This window comes from Vulpes lagopus, chromosome 4 (genome assembly GCF_018345385.1).
Source record: "Vulpes lagopus strain Blue_001 chromosome 4, ASM1834538v1, whole genome shotgun sequence".
NCBI classification, from domain to species: domain Eukaryota; kingdom Metazoa; phylum Chordata; class Mammalia; order Carnivora; family Canidae; genus Vulpes; species Vulpes lagopus.
The window spans coordinates 75,071,853-75,092,143 of record NC_054827.1 but is presented as its reverse complement, the minus strand read 5'-3'; the positions used below and the strand labels follow the sequence as shown (position 1 = coordinate 75,092,143).

The 20,291-nt window shown below is 37.1% G+C and overlaps 1 protein-coding gene and 1 long non-coding RNA gene across 3 annotated transcripts in view; one reads left to right on the top strand and one right to left on the bottom strand.

The window, feature by feature from the left end:
* The window catches only part of LOC121489516, an 87,276-nt gene extending 67,511 nt beyond the window's left edge, over positions 1-19,765 (top strand). The window contains exons 2-3 of the long non-coding RNA XR_005987351.1: positions 1,483-1,561; positions 19,715-19,765. This is a non-coding gene — a long non-coding RNA (uncharacterized LOC121489516). The remainder of the gene's footprint in view (positions 1-1,482; positions 1,562-19,714) is intronic.
* KIAA0825 (KIAA0825 ortholog) overlaps positions 1-20,291 on the bottom strand; it is a 388,202-nt gene that overhangs the window by 37,802 nt on the left and 330,109 nt on the right. The window lies entirely within an intron of this gene.

Below are 20,291 nucleotides of genomic sequence, written 5' to 3'. Positions count from 1 at the left end.
CTATTTAATTCCATCTTGTATTTTTTTGCCATGCATTCACCTGGGTCCTGAACTAATCTTAGCTGAGTGTATGTACATCAGGACTGGGGTACTGTCTGAACATCATTCTACCAAATCTTCATTATAGCTTTGTGGGGTCTCATTTTTTAAATCAGAGATAAAAATGCTGAGATTAAGAGAGATAAAGTGACTTCCTCAAAGTCATGAGGCAAAACAGCACAGGTAAAATTCATACCCGTTTCTGTCTGAGGACAAATCAGATCTTTCCCATTTGTGTTGTGTGAGTCCAATTTCTTTAACTTTCTAAAGCCCTGAGTTTGATTTCCTTTCCCTATGAAAGAAATATGGGTTATGATCTGGAGCTTATGTATAACTCTCACCTCCAGTCTTGATCTAGACAACATAAGAGACAAATAACTACATAAATGTAGCATCAGTGATTTCTATTTAAAAATCCATAGATTCTAATAAGAGATTTTGAATCGATAGCATATTATCAACATAGAACAAAAAATATATTACTAAAAATTTTAAAATTTTATGCAATTTGAAATATTTGAGAATAAAAGCACATATGCTATAGTCATTATAATACAAATATGTATAAAATTAATGTTTAAAAGTCTGATTATTTATAGCACCTCAGACAAATTTAATTTGACCAATCATCAATATATAGCTCTCTTCTTGAAGCCCCTATTCCTTGTCATTCTGCTTCCTTTTATAGAAACTCCTCTTCTTGATTTGTTTTCCCCTGCTATATTCCCTACTTACAGAACATATATCCAGCACTCCTCAGATAACATATTTCCAGCACTATATCCCGGGACCTTAAACAATCAATTTCTTTGAATTTTTAGACATTGCTCTTCTTATGAAACTGTAGCACTATCTATATAAAAGTAATGTGTCAAAGCATGATCTATAAAACCTAAAAAATAAAGAGAACAGGTGCTTGAGCCTATGAGGGTGACCCATAGAGTCCTTGGTCAATACAAGGACAGGAAGCAGCAGTCATTGGGTAAGGTGCCTTCTTTAATAAAATGCAGTAGGGCCTCAGTGCCCCCAGGCTTTTTCTTGGCATAATCAGAAGTCAGGTAGCATCTACATAGCTGCTGAACACTGAAAGGCTACTGTTTGTTCCATCTCTCGCAACTAAAATATGAATGTAAGGATTATAGAAATGAGAGATGGAGGAGAGGAAAAAGAGAAACATCACAAGGTAGCGTATGTGGAAAATTAGATGTCTTGGCCTGCTATGCTACATTTGAAGTACAATGAACACAGGAAGGGGGAGGACACATCTCTCTACTGTTTGCATACATTGGGCTTAAAAAATGAATATTACTATGGTTAAAGGGTAAACTATGCAATAGTGTGGCTTAGGTGGTTATTTCTGCCAATGTCAGGGGCCTCACTAGAAATACAGAGGAACAGGCTATTAACATCTGCAACATCAGTGCTTTTTGTTTCTGGTTGTAGAGGCTTCTGCGTCTGGAGACACACCAAAGCAGATTCCAAGGACTGGGGAGAGGAGTATGGGTTCCCAACAGACTTATAAGTAAGTATGGAGAAAGTTGGTGCCTTTTTATCTAAAAGTTGGTGCAATAGACCCAATAACTCAGGTCAATCTGGGAAAGAACCTCGACACTATAGTTTATATTGTCATTGCACATGAAGTGCCACTCCAAGTTTCATTGTAGTTTTTGTGAATTTAGTACAATTAACTAATACAGAACAAAGCTCCAGCTGACTTAACCAGCCACAAATGGTCCTGCATTAGCTAACTCCTGCCTAACGGGTTGTTGTTCTATTTTTTTCTCTTTTTATTTAAATTCTATGCTGAGTCATCTGCTCTACTGACTGAGCCATTCAGGGGCCCCAAAATAGTGTCTCTAAAAAACAAACAAACAAACAAAAAAAACTTTACACCCAATGCGTAATTCGTAACCACATGATCAATAGTTGCATGCCCTACGGACTGAGCGATTGTTGCTCTTCATTGCTCCATCTTAGAGCCTTTTGTCCAAGATGGTAGTCTTAAATTCAGAGAATCATGGGTGGCATTTTAGTATCATTCCTAAGATACTGGTACCACTGCTGTTTTCTTACAAGTGTCCCCATCCATCATCAGCTGAACAAAGGCCCTAGTTTTAATAATGGTATCCATGTGTACACACAGAGAGACATGTAAAGGGTTCATTATTTCTGATAGAAGTACAGTAACTTAGAGAAATAAAGCATTACCTGCCATTTTCCTGATCAACACTTGCAATAGAGTGCATAAATGCTTCAGTTTACAGAAATAGTTAGACCTTCCTGAACCCTCCCAGTGATTAATTAGAAAGCTTGTCTTACAGATTTTTCTCTCACGAGTAGTAACCTTGTAGCCCTTACCATTAAGAACTAATAAATAAATGCTTGGTTAAGCATAAACAGAGTGATAGGCAGTGAAAGAGTGATGATCTTGGTTTTTATGCAATATGCTCACTCTGTCATTTTACCTTGGAGGACAAAATAATATACAGAACTAAAAGTTACAAAAGCAACTACAGTGAGTAATTTGTTATTATCCACTTAAAAAATGTTAATAGCCCTCACTATGAAAGATCTTTGTGATTAATCATGTGATATCATGGTTAATTTTAATAAATAAAAATTCATGGTTTTAAGAAAGCACTTCAAATTTTGCAGTTAAACTGAAGACACAGAGATGCCTGGGTGGCTCAGCAGTTGAGTGTCTGCCTTTGGCTCAGGGCGTGATCCCAAGATCTGAGATCGAGTCCCACATTGGGCTCCCCACATGGAGCCTGCTTCTCCTGATCCCTGTGTCTCTCATGAATAAATAAATAAAATCTCTTAAAACAAAAACCTGAAGACATGTATTGGGTAAAGACATCTAGAGGGTGATCAGATGTTTAAATTTACTGTAAAAAAAAAAGGAAGTAAATGAACTCACAAAGCATGTACTCATAATCAAATGGAAGCCTGCCCATTTAGCAGATATTTGAGTATCTGATTTGCCCAAGTATTTAAGTGACCTATCATATTAACTCCTCATCTCTTTCCCATAGTTATTTTGCCAATAAACCTAGATAACTGCCAATGGCTCCCATCATCTTATCTTTTTAGATAAGCTTTAGAAAGAAATATGTCAAGCTGGGATCTTTTATAGTCATGAAATGTTATTTTAATCTTCCAAATTTTAACTTCTATCACGAAAATGACAATAAAAAGTAGTTAATGCATTATATTATGCAATCAGAATCCCACAAACATGACCATATATTTAGAAAAACAAAATCAAAGTAGCTGAGGACAAAATATTGGGATAGCTATCTAAATCTGTAAACAACTAATTCATCCTAAAAGGATCTTTAGAGTAGCAACAAATTATATTACAAAATACAACACAGTATGTGAGTCAGATCATTCACTTTCATTATTGGGGCAATGTGGGTTATGAAAATCTGATCAATTTGTACTTCTTTGAAAATTGCCAGTTCAGTCAAGGATTCCCTTTCAACCAAAATAGTGTCTTGAGATAAACACTAAAATAGATTCTCAAAATCTACTAAAGTAGATTCTCAAAAATAATAGTTTGGATCTACATTTTTCTCTTTCAAGCCCGCATAAAGTATCTTCCAAAGATGTTGCCTTACACCTTGAATAATTCCTAAATAAAAAATTACCAGTTTCCTTGGCTATGAGAGCCCTGGATTATGTGTGAACAGGGAATAAGAGAGCCACGTAAAAATATCACAGTCTGTTGTTTGCAAATCCTCGTTCTGTTATAAAGAATGTTAGTTAGCATGGCACTTGCAGGCATGGAAAATTTTTTAAAACGGGATATTCTATAAATGCTGGCCTTAATAACAAATAATGAAAAAATGAAGTAAAAGAGAAAAACTGGACTTTGAGAAACATTTCTTCACTGAGTTGTTAGAATTCCTTTAAATTTGTGGGGAAAAAAATACTATGAAAGAACTCTAAGTGGCTAAAGTTGGTACTTTCAAGCATTTCTTGAAAGCTGATGGTAAAAGACATGCCAACACATCAATGGTCCTGCCTACCACTTCCTTTTGTCTCTACCCTTCAATAGTTCATACATCTATGTGTGCACATTTATACATATTTTTTCACTTTCAAGATTTAGAATATTCAACCATATAACAAAATTTCCATAATAGTTTAATGTTACATATTTTTTACCAAATATTTTATTTGGATTCATTTTTTTCTAATAATAATTATCATGGGGGCCATAATCCCTAAATTCTTACCTGCTTAGGAATGTGGTCTTTGTTTTTGAAAGATAACTTGCTCATGAATGAAATTCTTAGATCATATTTTTTGCCCCGTGAACTGATAAACACAGCCCCACTTTTTAGTGTCATTAAGTGCTGCTTTGAAGGAGTTTAAGACACACCTGGTTTTACCCCTTTTATAAGCTAGGATGCCCAGATAATTTTATCTTTAAATACCAGAAATTGTATTTGCATATGTTTTGGTGTTGATTATATTAAGTTTTCTCACATTTACAGGGCTCTTGGATTATACAGATTAAATCTTTCTTTTGGAAAAGATTTATATATATTTAGATCATTTTTTCTATTCTGTTTTCTTTAGAAATTTTTTGATTGTTGAAACTCCTTTGTCTACTATATGTTATTTTCTTTATAATAATTTTTACATATTTTTTCCTAATTTGATTCCTGAGATTTATCTTCTACAATTTAATTTCTCAATTCTGATCCCCATGACTTTGTTTTCAGAGTAAACAGTTGACCCTTGAACAACATAGAGGTTAGGGAAACAAACCCTATGCACAGATGAAAATTCATATATAACCTGACTCCTCAAAAACTTTACTGATAGCCGATCACTGGTGGAAGCCTTATGAGTGACATCAATGGTCAATCAAGGCATATTTTGTACATTATATGTATTACATATTTATATTATTACAATAAGTTAAGCTAGATAAAATAAAACATGAAGAAAATCATAAGGAAAATACATTTATCATACTGTTAAAAAAAAGCAGACTTAACATTTCAAACCCATGTTGTTCAAAGGCAAACTGTATATTCTAATTTTTATTGCCTTTCATGGGGCTTTCATATCTATAATGACCTCTAGTTTTTCTATCATTTTTCCTCTGAGTTTTCCAGCTCAGTTTTCATCTTCTTTTATTTCACTGTATCACTTTTTTTATTGTCCTTTGATTGTTTTCAAGAGGCCATGTTGTCTTTGAGACTCTGGGGAATACTTTTTTTAAACACTTTCTATGTTTCCCTGTGCCATGCCTCTTCAGATGTATATTCTTAACTTGTCTTTCATCTTCTCTTTTATACCCAAGTTTTATGCATAGGTCATAGTTGGGTTTTTAATGCTGATAAGGTAGGTCCTTTATTAAGGATGGGCTATTTTTTGGTTTATTTGTGCTCTGTGGCTTGTTCAAGCCTCTCTAAAATATATGTACTCTTATTCTCTTCATCAAGAGTTCTTCTAATACTTGTATCATGAATGTTTTGAAGTCAGTGTTAAAAAACCTCTCACCCAATGCCTCAGTTCTCACACATCCAAGGTTTCCCAAAAACTCATACCATGGGATAGCTGATTCTCATCTCTCTCCTTTTCTCAGTACTTAGCTATCACACTCCTTAGCCTCCTCTATAAAGTCTAATCACTGTTCATCAACCATTTGTGGGCTAACCTTTCACTCCATTTCTGTCTGCAAGTGACATGTGATGTTTGTGAAAACAGTTTTAGGGGATTAAGACACCTCTAGAATGGAGATAAGCAGAGGATCAAAGTGGCTCTATTTTATTAAATACCACATTACTGTTCTTTTTTGGTTAGAGAAGTGGAGGGCATATTTTAAAGGTAGTATCCTTTTTAGTTATTTATTTTGACATGATTTTATGTATTTATATCAGGGATTATTGTGTTTCTTTTACTCTCCAATTCAGATATTGAGTCAGCAATGTTCTTTCCTCCTAATTATGTTTTAGTTATATCTAGGGGCTCCCTAGGTGCCCTGTGGCCAAGAACTCTAATATAAATAAAAATGCAATATCATTTTCTGTTCTATTATAATTATCAACTGAGTTGAACAAAACCCACTGAGATGACTACTAAACTACGATACAAACTTTATGAAATGTGTGGTTCCTGAAAGCACTTTTTACATCAGTTCTAAAACAATCCAAGGTGTCAGAAAGAGTTAGCTTGTGTATCACCATCTTTTTAAAAGCATACTTTCCCAGACTTTATTTTTTTTTAAAGATTTTATTTATTTATTCATGAGAGACACAGAGAGAGAGAAGTAGAGACACAGACAGAGGGAGAAGCAGGCTCCGTGCAGGGAGCCGGATGTGGGACTTGATCCCGGGTCTCCAGGATCAGGCCCTGGGCTGAAGGTGGCGCTAAACCGTTGAGCCCCTTTTCCCAGACTTTAGAACTTTTCTTTCTTTTCTTTCTTTTTTTTTTTCCTTAGAACTTTTCTAAGCCAATCTGCCCTGACTCTAGTCTGCCCTAATTATCTTTGGCACTGAAGGAAACTAGGAGGCATCTTCTCAGCTTCTACTCCTCATCTAGTGTTGTAATTGAACACTAAATAAAGTGTTCAAAAATAAATAAATAAAGCAGATAAAGGACTATTCTTCTGACTAGAACAAGTTTGGCTTGAACTAGTTTACTTTGTTAAGTATAATATTCTCAAGTATCCTTTCCCTGTGTTTCTGTGGTACCTAAACACATAGGAACATCACAGGTTAAATGGGATTTTAAAAACAATTACCATGTGGGATCCCTGGGTGGCGCAGCGGTTTGGCGCCTGCCTTTGGCCCAGGGCGCGATCCTGGAGACCCAGGATCAAATCCCATATCAGGCTCCCGGTGCATGGAGCCTGCTTCTCCCTCCGCCTGTGTCTCTGCCTCTCTCTCTCTCTGTGACTATCATAAATAAATAAAAAAATAAAAAAATAAAAAAAAACAATTACCATGTAATATACAGCATGGTGAGTAAATAATAATGTAATACATATTTGAGAGTTGATAAGATAAGAGAATAGATTTAAAATTCTTCCATCACATGAAAAACATTTATAACCATATATGGTGGCAGATATTAACTAGATTTACTGTGTATGATGATCATTTGGCAATATATACAAATATTGAATAATCATGTGCACCTTAAACTAACAAGGTTACATATATGTCACTTGTACCTCAATAGTAAACAATTACAACAGGTTGAAGAAAGATACTGCTTTCGAGAATGATAAAACTGATAGCATTCATCCATTTCTGTTTCTAATCTTTCATATATCTCCAGGATATAGGGAGGTTCCAAGTAAAACACTTCTTTGCTTCACAATCAGGCTGAACTTGAAGTCATGAAAATCCAAACCATGGCTCCCATGTTTTGGGCTATATTATAGTCTTAAGTCAGACATACTTAAACAATTATAGCCACTGACAGCTAATTGTCATACAAAGTTATCAAATTATTTAAGGCAATATAATTCATGTTATTTTTTTAAACTAAGAATATCTGAAATATTTACAAAACAAATGGTTTGTAGTAGCTGTACGGGTTTGTAGTACTGTAATGTAGTTTATTTTCCAGCGTAATTAATATACTTTAAAGATCTCTTTCAGCTGAAGACTTAAAATATTAATTATTCTTTCAGGGAAAATATCATTAAAGCTAATTTAGAAAATCTAAAGCAGATTAACATTATACAGGCAAACTTCAATTAAGCAAAACAAACAAATAAACAAAAAACAGGCCTCATGTACTTTTGCTTACAGGGAGACCCACTCCAAGATTCTAATGAGAATTCTGAGCACACAGTAAGAGAGAACCCTTAACTTTGTGAATGACTTAAAAGTACAAAGCTTGGGTCTGAATTAACTAACATGTATTATTCAGCAACTCAATTCAACAGACACTTACTGTACATACAGCACAAGGCAATGAGTGAGGTGGTATGAGGAATAAACAGATATAACAGAGGAATAACAGACCTCAAGGAGGGGACGAGCTAGTAACTACGGAGATCAAGCATATGTCCAGGTTACTGCAGTAGGAGGCAGAAGGTGGTGATGCTGTGAAAGATGCCAACAAAAGGCTAGGACGGCAGAAGATTCCCATCTAGCTGGAAGGTAGTGGAGAAGGCTTCATGTAGGAGGAAGCATTTGACTTGGATTTCAGAAGGGAAGAAAGAGAGGACTGGGGCCTGTGAAGAGCACAGCATGATCAAAGTCATGGGGACATGAAAGCACCAGAGTGTCTATGAACAAATTGAACATAGTTCATCCATGGGGAGATATGTAAGACATAGAAAAAAGAAAGTGTTTACACCTGAAAATGAACTGGGGGTTATTCACATAAGAAAAAGTAGTTTTCCAGTTTCCCTGTACATTCAAAATCATCCTGGGGAATCCAGTTAAAAATCCATTTCTCAGGCTCATCCCAGAAAGTTGTCTGTGCATGTGCATTTTCACTGAGCACTCTAGATCACTTTGGTGTGTGGTCCATGGACCACACTTTGAGAAACACTTGTGTGGGATTTGGAAAGCAGTTCTTCTGGAGTTAGAATATATTTTTAGGTAATAGACACTTTGCACATTTTTTGAGCAGTGAAAATTTGGTTACAGAAATTCTAGTTTGGATTTGTTTATAGCACTAAACATTTTTTTCTAATATGAAAACAGATAATGAGCTCTTAAAAGAATATTGATAAAATGTAATCTCTTTCTCTCTCTCTCTCTCTCTCACACACACACACACACACACACACACACACACACACACGTGAACAGCCTACACCTCCAGATGCAAGAAATTCCTCTCCTACCTCTCCTACCAAAAAGAGTGTTCAGAAAATAAGCTGTGCAAAGCCCAAGATTCTGCAGAGTTTGAAGTGCCTGTACTCAGAAGCAGCGTGAAACATCAAATGCTCTGCACATCAGTAGGTTTGGGTAGAAAAGAAATTTAAATAAGGGATGAACTATGCTGTGGGGCGGTAAGGAGGACTTATATGTAATCTGACCTGTCAGTGTTAAGTTGAAAAGGGGTGTGTTTATGCTTACATAAATCTTCATGCTGCTTTTACTAATTAACATGTGTAAAAATCATAGGAAAATTTTCCACAGGAGTGATGCCTCTCCTTACCCCTTTATAATTCATTTTCCTTCTAAGCTTTTTTTAATGGTGGCTAGAATCCTGCAGGAGGAATCACATTCTTGATTTTTTGACAGCATTGCCACATTTTCATCCTTTTGGTGTTTCTTAATTTCAGACTCTGCATTTTGACAGCTCAACCCTGTTGATTAATGCCTTGTAGGAACCCCTATATGGCCTGCCTGTTAGCGATCTAATTTTGTGCTGGAATGCCTGGGCTGGTATGTTGAACCGATTCACCACCCAGGTGGCTACATTTGGACTAAATGAGCTGTGAAGGGTTTCATCTTTGCCCATCACAGTCTTCCTTAGCTGAGCCCCACAGTATGCAGCCACCGCTTCGACATGATTTGTCACAACCCATCAATAGAAAATAAATTATTGCCATTCTCACTTGTCAATGGGCTTGTCTTCACTTCAGCTGGCCTAATGATTGGAAGCTCAAAGGGAACATTTCCCATCTTTGTGGAGCATGATTATGACCGAATGCACTGCTCCCCTATGCATCTTGGCTAGTAAAAACACGTAGGGAAAGCAAATTAATTGGCTGTTTTGCGCCAGTGATTAGAACATTACACTTGAAGTCTGCAGAAACTGATATTAGGCAAGCAAGATTAGGTTGGTTCTGACTTTTATTTGCTTAGTGCAACATGATTAGCAACTGCTTCATTCAAGGTTAGTATACTTGCTGCTGCAGAAGAAAATCTTCATAACATAATGATGCTGCATACCTTTAAGCTGATAAGCATGTTCCAGGCAGAAATCAAAAATCTCTTTGGGAAGGAAGCAAATGAGGAGATGTAACAGAGAACTCATCAAATGGCTTTAGAGTCATTCTTAGGTCTAGCACTTTTGAAAATTATATTCCTAGGAAACCCGCTCTGCGAGCTCTATTTGCAGAATGTAGAGATGGTAATTGTGTCAGTTCATGAGACAAAGAATAAAAGGACCCAAGGAGCAACATGAAGTAGAAGGTGACACCTTTCAATGAACTAAGTAAAAATGAGCTTGCGTTAAAAGAAACTGAAAACTTTTTTTTTTTTTTTTTACACAAACTACAGAAAGAGCAAGGAGAGCAAAAGATACAATGGCAGGGCATCCAGTTAGACCTCATAATTAAATTCAGAGATACTGTAGATCAAAGAGGAAACTGTATTAAAAAAATTAGGTCTAGGGTATGGATTTGAGTTTCCCTGTTAACAGCTTTGCCTGCAATAGAATGCCAAGAGGCTTTAGCTAACAGAACAATAAACAACTACAAGGAGTACAAGTAAAAGAATGCCTGACACTTTATTTTAAATAAGATAGTGTTTTAGATTTTGGCCACATCTACAAAACTAAGCTATTTTTTTATTACTGCCCTATCTTGTCTGCTACCACCCAGGAATAAGAGAAGGAAACAAACTGTCAATAAAGATCAAATTCTGAGTTCCTCACTTCCATTCTCTCTGCCCTTCTCAGGGGATCTTTTTCCCTCTCACTGTTTTGTTCTTTAGCCCAGAGATGGATGCCCCAGGACTGCAACTGAATCTGCAGAGGAGACATAGTTGAGAAATACTATTGGTGTAGTTTCAGGTTTATTTAATGTCATGTAGGTTTCACCTGTGGTTTAGTGTTCTTACACTAAAGTGCCTCTGCTTGGTGCCAGCGATTCAGATGCATGGAACTTTCCCCCCCTCGTCTCACAAGCCTTCCTATTTACCTAACTCCTAGTCTTTTCTTCCTCTTTCACCCTCTTTTACTAGCATGTGTTGTCTTTGGGTCTTTGGAGACATAAGGCTCCTGAGCTCCCAGGTCAATCTCTTTGTCTTCTGGAGTATGGTCACGTGTCTTCAAGGAGCACTCCTTTCACAAGTTAGTGGTCCTTGTGGTAGGATGAAGTCTTGCCTGCTCAAGGCATTACTACTTTACCCTCCTGTACTGCAATTCCAGCTTCCTCTATTAAGGTACACCATGTCTCTCATAAATAAATAAAATATATATTTTTTATATATGTCTATGCTGAAGAGACTGATTTCTCAAGAAATGTGAAGGGTCTGAGATTTTACCGTCTGTGCAAACTAACAAAATAGGCTGCCACAGTTTCATAAATGCTGACAAAGACAAAGGCCCTTAGGAAAGAGGCAAAGACCTTAATGACTCAGGGAACTGGGGGCAACATGAGCTTCAGGTTTCCAATGGCTACTAGTGCTCCTCAAGTCCCACAGGACAATGTGGGTTGGCCCAGGTAATTGCTGCATACATAGCGGATTTGTGTCTCAGCTGAGGAACCTCAAACTTAGGAAACCTACTCCTGTAAGAGGGCTGCTTGAGAACCTGCCAACCTTTTGCCCCTGAGGGAGCCATTGTCTTATCGTAGTGAAGAAACAAATCTGTTCTCTGCCCTGAAGGAGTCACTGCCTCTTTCTTCCAAGGCTTTTTTCTATGCCAACATCCCTGAAGTGCAAACCTCCTTGAAGAGAGAGTTCAGAACAAAAGCTATCTTAGACATGTGCAAATTCCATGGAGAAGTGCCACCTGGATAACATTTTTTTTGGTTTTGTTTTTTGTGGGGTTTGTTTTTTAAGTAGGCTCTGACACGGGGCTTAGAACTCACAACCCTGAGATGAAGACCCAAGCTGATATCAAGAGTCAGATGCTTAACTGACTGAACCACCTAGCTGCTCCCTTGATAATGTTTTAAATACTATTAATAATGTTAGAGTACTTCTGTGGTCTAGGTTGCTGTGTATATTATGTCATTTCATTCTAACATGATCTCTTTGATCCTCATTTTATAGATAAGGAAATTGAGGCACTCTAAGGTTCTTGAACAAAGAAGACATTTTTCTCCAGCCTGCTACTCAGTATGCTGTATAGATATTAATCTCATGTAAAAAATAACTAGTCAAACCCAATTCTGATGCATGCATTTCAGAAAGGAGGTACAAAATGTAGTTCTTGATAGGTTATTGGGGCAAGTGTGTATTTGATTTTGATTATAATCAATGTTAATCCCATACATCTGTATATTCTTTTGTAATTGGCCATGGGGTTTCACAGGTAGTATTTTTTAATTAAAAAAATTTTGAGTGGTTGTCTATTATAGGCAAAGTACTAAGTTTGGTTCTAGTGAGCAAAAATAATGTTATTGCCTTCACTGAGCTTAAAGTCTAATCATGGAGACTATCAAACAAATAATATATAATTACTTATTCACACTTGGCCTGGTTGAGCTAATTTATTTCCCCAGATTCGGTTGCCATTTGTATGCTGATGATGCCCCAGATCTATAACTCTGGCTTCCATCTGTCTGTGAGCTTCATATTTTTTTTATATCTGAAAGTTTTGCTAGGCATCTTGGGTGTTTCTTCCCACAAAAGGCTTTGTCTCTGGTGTTCTCTATCTCAGTGAATGACAGAACCATTTATCCAGTGGCCAAATGAGACATTTGAGCATCATGATTTTATTTTGTCTTTTGTCTGATAAACCACCAAGTCCTATTTTATCTACTAAATATCTTTTGAATTAATCCCCTCTGCCACTAACTTAATTTAGAACACCATTATCTCTGGCTATAAGCACTATGACAGTGACTTGCAAGTTGGTTTTATTATCTCCTATCTTGCCTGCCCCTTCTGAACCCATCTCTACTTTTCAGTGAGAACCAACTCTCTACAAAGGAGATCTGGTTAAGTCATTTCCTTATTTAAAACTTTTGATTCTCCCATAGTCCTCAGGATAAATTCTTTGCAGAACACACCAAAGTCCTTTATGATGGGGACCTGGATCCATCTTTTACCTTAACTCTTTAACTCTGATTTCCAGCTGCAGATAACTTTATTCCCATATGTGAAAGTTCAATGTTCTTTCTCATCTTGAGTGATACAGGTGTTATTTTCTAGAATGGAATATTACTTTGCTTCTTTGCCTTCACTTCTCTACCGCTCCTATCCTTTTAATTCTAAAGTGTTGTTCTTGTTGTGAGGTTCTTGCTGTTGTTCCTAATTCTGGACTGAACTTCCTCAGTATCTCAGGACAGCACCCGTACTTCTCTGATCATAGCATACATCATGCTGGACTGTATGTGCCTTTCTCTTTGTCTGTATGTATTACTTTAAACCCCAGGAGGAAGAGGAACTATGTTTGTCTTGTTTACCATTCTGTACAAAGTGCTGAAGTACCTAGCACACATCACAGTCTCACCATTTTTTGGTCCATAAATGAGTGAACAAGTGAACCATGATTCCTATAAATTTCCCTACAACCATTGTGATGCATGGAAAAGAGGGGCTCTATAAAGGTTAGACTCCTCCCTCTCTTATTAAGTAACTAGGACATATTTGAAAAGAAATGGAAATTAAACCCTCAAATTTAAAAAAAGATAATACAAAATAGATCTTTATTCAAAATAGACTTTATTCACTGAGATAAACCTCTAATATGAGAAGTTCATTTTTTTTGTTCAATTTTTTTTTAATTTTTTAATTTATTTATGATAGTCACACACAGAGAGAGAGAGAGAGAGAGAGAGAGAGAGAGAGAGAGGCAGAGACACAGGCAGAGGGAGAAGCAGGCTCCATGCACCGGGAACCCGACGTGGGATTCAATCCCAGGTCTCCAGGATCGTGCCCTGGGCCAAAGGCAGGCACCAAACCGCTGTGCCACCCAGGGATCCTGAGAAGTTCATTTTCATTTTGACCTTGTCTAACTCACCTCAACATCTTTTCTTGATTAGCATCACTCTCCTCTCCTCCAAGCTCTTCCCCTCAATAGGTAGTTGAGTGTTCCTGCTGAGCTTATCGGCTCAAAGCCATCCACTCTAGTGGCTCTAGTGCTTGTACTCTTGAGAAATTCCTCTAGTCCTGGGTTATCTTTATTTTGCCTTAATCAAACTTAATTTGTTCCTATACCCCTTTGCAAACATAATACTGGCTGATATCCTAATGGCTCCTAGAGGCTTAAGGAATTATTTTTGCATTCTAAGAGCCAAAATGCCTCAATTCAATGGAAAGATAACAAATACATAATGTATCAATGGTGACAAATTATTGAGGTTTAGAACACTCTTCAAATAATAATCTCCAATCAAACTTTTCTCCTATGTTTATGTGAGGGCCTAGCCTGAGTTTTGATAAAGAAAAATCATTAAAGCATTGTTAATTATATGTATGAAATGCAGTATTTGGTTAAAAGTAGGATAGTCTAAATCAAAATGTTCAGGTGCCATTAACTTGCTTCTCTTTTTCTATTGAGGAATTCACTTAGGAAATACGACGGGCAAACAATTTCAATGAACAAGAATACAAGTGAGAGCTTCAGAAAGGTGACTTTCTAAGTCACAAAAAAGCATTAGGTGACAAATATTCAGGGTCTAGAGAAGCAAGATGGACTGACGGTGAAGGAAATGGAAAAGAAGGATCAGAATGGCAAAAGAAGAGATAAGGGCTGAGTGAAAATTTGAATTTATTACCAATGGAGAGCAGAAGCTAATGAAAGTAATAAGAAAACAGATCTTGTGTGCATGAAGACCAGTGTTCGTCCAGTAGGTACATTTTACACAGGCCAGAGGAGAGATCAATGAAGCAGTGTTTCAGCGTGAAGGAAACACCATTGATTGGGAAATGGAAAAAAGGTGTTCTAAAGGCAGCACAGAACAAAGATTTGACCTTAGACTTAGTGTGGGGGTTGTGAAGAGTCAGATATTTTAAAAAATTGATGAGCTGAAATATTGATGGAGAACGTAGAGGTGTGTTTTTGTTTGGATCTAAATATGAGGTGAAGATGGAAAGAGAGATTTGTGAATTCAAGTTCCTTCTATTTTTATTGTTGCTAATCTCATTTGCCTAAGTACTTGCGTTCTATATTTCTCCCATAACATTTTCCTTGGTTAATCTTTCTAAACACACTTGATGATGTTAATCTAGTGATTGCTTTGTTAACGCCCATTTATGAGTCCCTTCCTTATCTCCCATTACTTAATACCTTGACTCCTTTCATTCTCTAGTAAGCTTCTTGAAAAGGTTGGGTCTCATTGCTAAATGCATTTTCCTGTCGTCACAGTAATCTCCCTGGCCTAATCAGTAAACACTTTGGGTCTTAACTTCTGGCATTTGAACTGATGAATGCTTGTTCTTTCTAGAAACTTTCTCCTCATTGCTCTCTTCCTTCTTCTTCTCTTCTGGTTGTCCTTCTCCCTGTCTGATCAATCAGTCCTCCTATCCCTATACTCTGTAAACCATCTTTGGCCATCTCATCATCTTCTGTCAAGTAAACCCCCAGGCATCTCTGAAGATTCTCACAACAGACCTCCCTGATCAGCTCCATATCTTTATTTGCAACTGTATACTTCCATGAAGATGAACCCCTGGCACTTCAGATTCAGTACTAGCATTCATTATCTCACTGTCTCCTCCTGACCCCACACTAGACTCCTCTGTTGTGATTTTGGTGTATTCAGGGAAAGCACGGTTCATCCTGTTGAAAGATGCTCTCCCAACATGCTTGGTTCAGGCTGGTCCAGCACTGCCAGCTTATCACCCTAACATTATTCCGTCAGTTTGGAATTACACCTTGGCTGGTTCATCTGACTCTAAGTAGGTGTTGGTTCTGTGTAACTGTAGGAAACAGAAAAAGCAAGAATGCAGTAAAATCAGTGTTTAAGGAAGATCACCCTGGCAGTAAATTGAAGGGATTTAGACCTGAATCTGGAACCTCAGTCTTGAGACAGGATGATAAAGTAGGAATAGCAGTGGGAATATAGAGAGAGGAACAGTTGTGTAAGACGTGCTGAGAGAAATGTTGCTGGGAGCCAGTTCCATTCAGCTGCAGTAGAAGATATGTGTAGTTGCTGTCATTTAGGCTTTTTTACTTGGCTTTTCACACTGGTCAGAAGGAATAAAGCAATTCATTTGTGATAACATGAAGTGAAAGGCAGTGACTGCCTGGTGCTGTAGGACCCTGGGCCAACCCTGCCAGGCTCCCATTCACACTAGAGGGCTCAGTCTGCCCTGAGCCGATTAGCATAAACACCACTAGAGCTGCATTTGGAGAGGTGAGCTTTTTTTCTCCACCACCTCCCTTCCTCTTCATAGAACAGATTCACAGGAATTTTTTCTAAGAACTTCCTTATGCCAGAGACAGCCACAAAAGAACAGGAAATAGCTTGCAGGATTTTTGTTTTACACATTTCTAATCCTCTACTATTGCCCTTTCTTTGGTGATATTTTAGGAGAACTGAAAAGTACAGAAACAGATTAGATTAAAATCTATATTTTAATCCTCCAGTTGCCAAATTTCCATGAATTTATGTTAATGAAATAACTCGAATCAGGCCCTCATTTACATATTTACTCCTTAATTATTGTGATTATCTTCACTTTAAAATTCTGCATCAACTAGAAATGAGTCCCATAAAACAAAAAATATTATGACATATTAATGTTGACATAAGGGGAAAATATGAACATTTCAGAGGATTTTTTTCTCTCTTTTACTGTACATACATGTAAGAGTTGAATGAGGCAATTATCCAAGGCTTCCAGAGTTCAAATATCTAGATAACTGAAGGAAACATTTCAAACTTAAGTATTTACATCTTTTAATTTGCCATTTTATTTGGTGAGTATAGGCAATTTCAAATGGCATATGTCATTTTGTATTGTTAAAAAATTGAAATAAATAGCATAATCAGAGAACATAGCAAGAGAATAAAGCGCTTCACTTTTACAAATGTACATTTTGCAGTAGTGTCTGATTTCATATCTTTGCACTTAGTAGCCTCTTTTGTAGTTGAGCAGAGCTCCACAAATGAGAAGTCATGAAGACTCAGCTTTCTGTAGTGATGCACAATTGCCACAAAACCAAGTGGTGAATGAAACGCTGATGCTGCTTCTGCTATTTACATACTCAGGATCATCACAGGCTGAACTAGTAGCCCATTGAAAAGCATATTTAGTTATATATACCCATACTATAGATAAGCCTATACATATATTTTTTAAGATTTTATTTATTTATTCATGGGAGAGAGGGGCAGAGACACAGGCAGAGGGAGAAGCAGGCTCCATGCAGGAAGCCCGATGTGGGATTCGATCCCAGGACTCCAGGATCATGCCCTGGGCTAAAGGCAGGTGCCAAACCGTTGAGCCATCCAGGATCCCCAAAGCCTATATTTTAAAATAACAATACTGCCTGAAATTTACTGTCTTCAAACTTATTTCAAACATAGAGATTTATGAGACCAGGGTAGAGAAAACAGAGCTAAGTGTAGGAGGAACACTTTCTGTGTATAACAACACTTAACACCTCATATAAGTAAGTAGGTTTTCTGAGAATGTAACACCATTAGTAATTCCAGAGTCTTCGAATGAAAGGTGTGGGCCTACAATGGGAGCCAAAAACTATATTCCCATCTCAGTATCACATCAAAAACCAGACATACAAAAATCCCCACGAAACACCGCAATTGTAGCAGTAATGGTACCCATTAGAAACCACTCCAATGAATGTTTCTGCAATCCTAAACTATAGTTTCTTAAAAATCAAATGTTATGTCACAAACCTTTTATTTTTGTTCATGCTTTTCTCCCCTGTGCTTTGAACACCTTTGCTTCTGGTTTTTACCTACAACCGACTGGTCAACTTAGACAGAGTTCCAACCATCCTCATCCTGCTTTTGGAAAGCCTTGTCTCACTCCACGAGCTGGGTTAGGTGCTCCTCTCCATCTAACGGCATTCCAAGCATATCTCTAGTAACCATAATACTTGAAACGATTTTGCCCCATTGTAAGTGATCTGAGAGCAGAGAGCATGTGTACCTTTTCATCTTTAATTCTTTTGCTTTGGCACAGTGCTTATTACTATGAGCACTGAAGGAATGGCTGTTGAACTAACCCAAAGTGCAGAATCAAACATTCCAAAAGAGGTCTGAGGAAAGGGGAGATTGCCAACATACCATAGAGTTGATTAAATTGGAGTGCTTCATCCAAGCATTCACCCCATGTTTCTTGCCTCTAAGCTCTAATTATGTTCCTTGCCTGCAACTGCATACTTCTTTTCAACATTGTATGCTAAAATCCTACCCATGCTTCAAAGTCTCCAGCTAACTACCTATTTTCAGGGAATTTCTTATTTTTCAAGTGGAAATTATTTCTGCGACCCTAACCCATAGATTTGTTGTTTTTGTTGTTGTTCTTCTTATGACATTTACTTTGTTCAGCTTTGGGTTCCCATTATTTATTTATGTACCTCCTATCCATCTTTGTGCTCTTATATAGGCTATCATTAAAAGCTTTATACATACTTAATACTCTATAAATAGTTCTTTAACTGGATGCAGTTAACCTAAGGCAAAAACAATTTGTAGTAATGATATATTGCTAATAGATTATAAATATTACCTTGCTAAGATAATGAGCTATAAAGAAAAAATGTTTTCCTTAAAAAAATCATAAGCTATATGAATTTGTATTTTCACATGAATGTTAATAGTGGCTTTATTAGTAATAGTCAACAATTGGAAATAACCCCAATGTCCATCAAGAAATAAATGAATTGACAGTAAAAATGAACAGGCAACAACAGGGATGAATCTGAAAATAATTATGCTGAGTAAAACAGACAAGATTCTTACTGTATGATTCCATTCGTATAAAACTCTAGAAAATGCAAAGTAATCTATAGTGACCAAAAGCTGATCTCTGGTTGCTTGGGAATGGGGGAGGGCATGTGAAACTTTTGGGGATCATGGAAATATTCACTGTCTTGATTCTGGTGATGGTTAAAAGGTATACATATTATGTCAAAACTTACTAATTTGTATACTTTACATATATAATCATCAATTATATATCAATAAAGCTGTCTTTAAAATTCCTTAAAAAGAATTTGTGATAAATAATTTTATCTTGTTCTTTTGTATATTTTCTGTACATGGTGAGTTAATTTAAGAGAATGATAAACTGAATAAGTCTTAGAACTATTCTAATATGAAAATGAGAACTGTTAGTACTAATCTGTTTTGAATATTAAAGCAGATTCCTCTACCTGGCTACAGAGATTTGTTAGAATCATCTATAATTCAGACCCCTTGCTAACCATTGATTCATTTGTGTCAAGTTATACATGCCTCTTCATTTTAATTATTTCACTAATTTTGTAATCAAAAAAATTAAAGCTGGGTTATTAGAATTCTTATTCATTTTCTCTCTTCCAAGAGAATCCTATGTTGAGTTATCATCCCATCAAGATACGGTGTTGATCATGCTTATCCTCCCACGGAGTACCCTGAGGGTCCCACTCTTGTAGCTCAAGGGGTAGAACCTATTAAGATGACACAAGAGGCTTGAGTTGAGAGTTACTTCTCCACCTCGTTGACCAGGACTAGGAATCAGCCCTCATCCTTGGCCTCCCCTAGGAATTGCCACATGACAAGACATTCTCCTCTAATCACAAGATATTTACTGACTAAAAGTAAATGGTATGTATTTCTTTTTTTTTTTTAATTTTTTTTTCAATTTTTATTTATTTATGATAGTCACAGAGAGAGAGAGAGAGAGAGGCAGAGACACAGGCAGAGGGAGAAGCAGGCTCCATGCACCGGCAGCCTGACGTGGGATTCGATCCCGAGTCTCCAGGATCGCACCCTGGGCCAAAGGCAGGCGCTAAACTGCTGCACCACCCAGGGACCCAATGGTATGTATTTCTATATCCTTACAAATACAGACTGTAATAGTCCCACCAACATACCTGTAAGGATACTTCTGTGAAATAAGATTCAGCCAATATATGCATCAGAACCCTCAGCTATGTATAAGGTAAGAGGCCAGATGAAGGAACATTTTAAGAGAAGGAGGTTCCTGAAGATCAAAGGGTAAGGCCCAGTGGGCAAGGGAAGAGGGAGATATTATAGCTTCTGCCCATTCTCTGGCCACCAGTCCATTCTGTCACCAAGAAGCCAGAGCTCAGTTCCTTGGTTGCTGGAGCTTTTAAGATTTCAAGGAAAATCTAAATAGCCCTTAAAGAATGAGATATCCACCTCGTTATTCTCTGGTAAATTTTTTCTATCACCAGAGGAACATATACATAGTTTTTTCATTCCCCTCCTCTCCAAA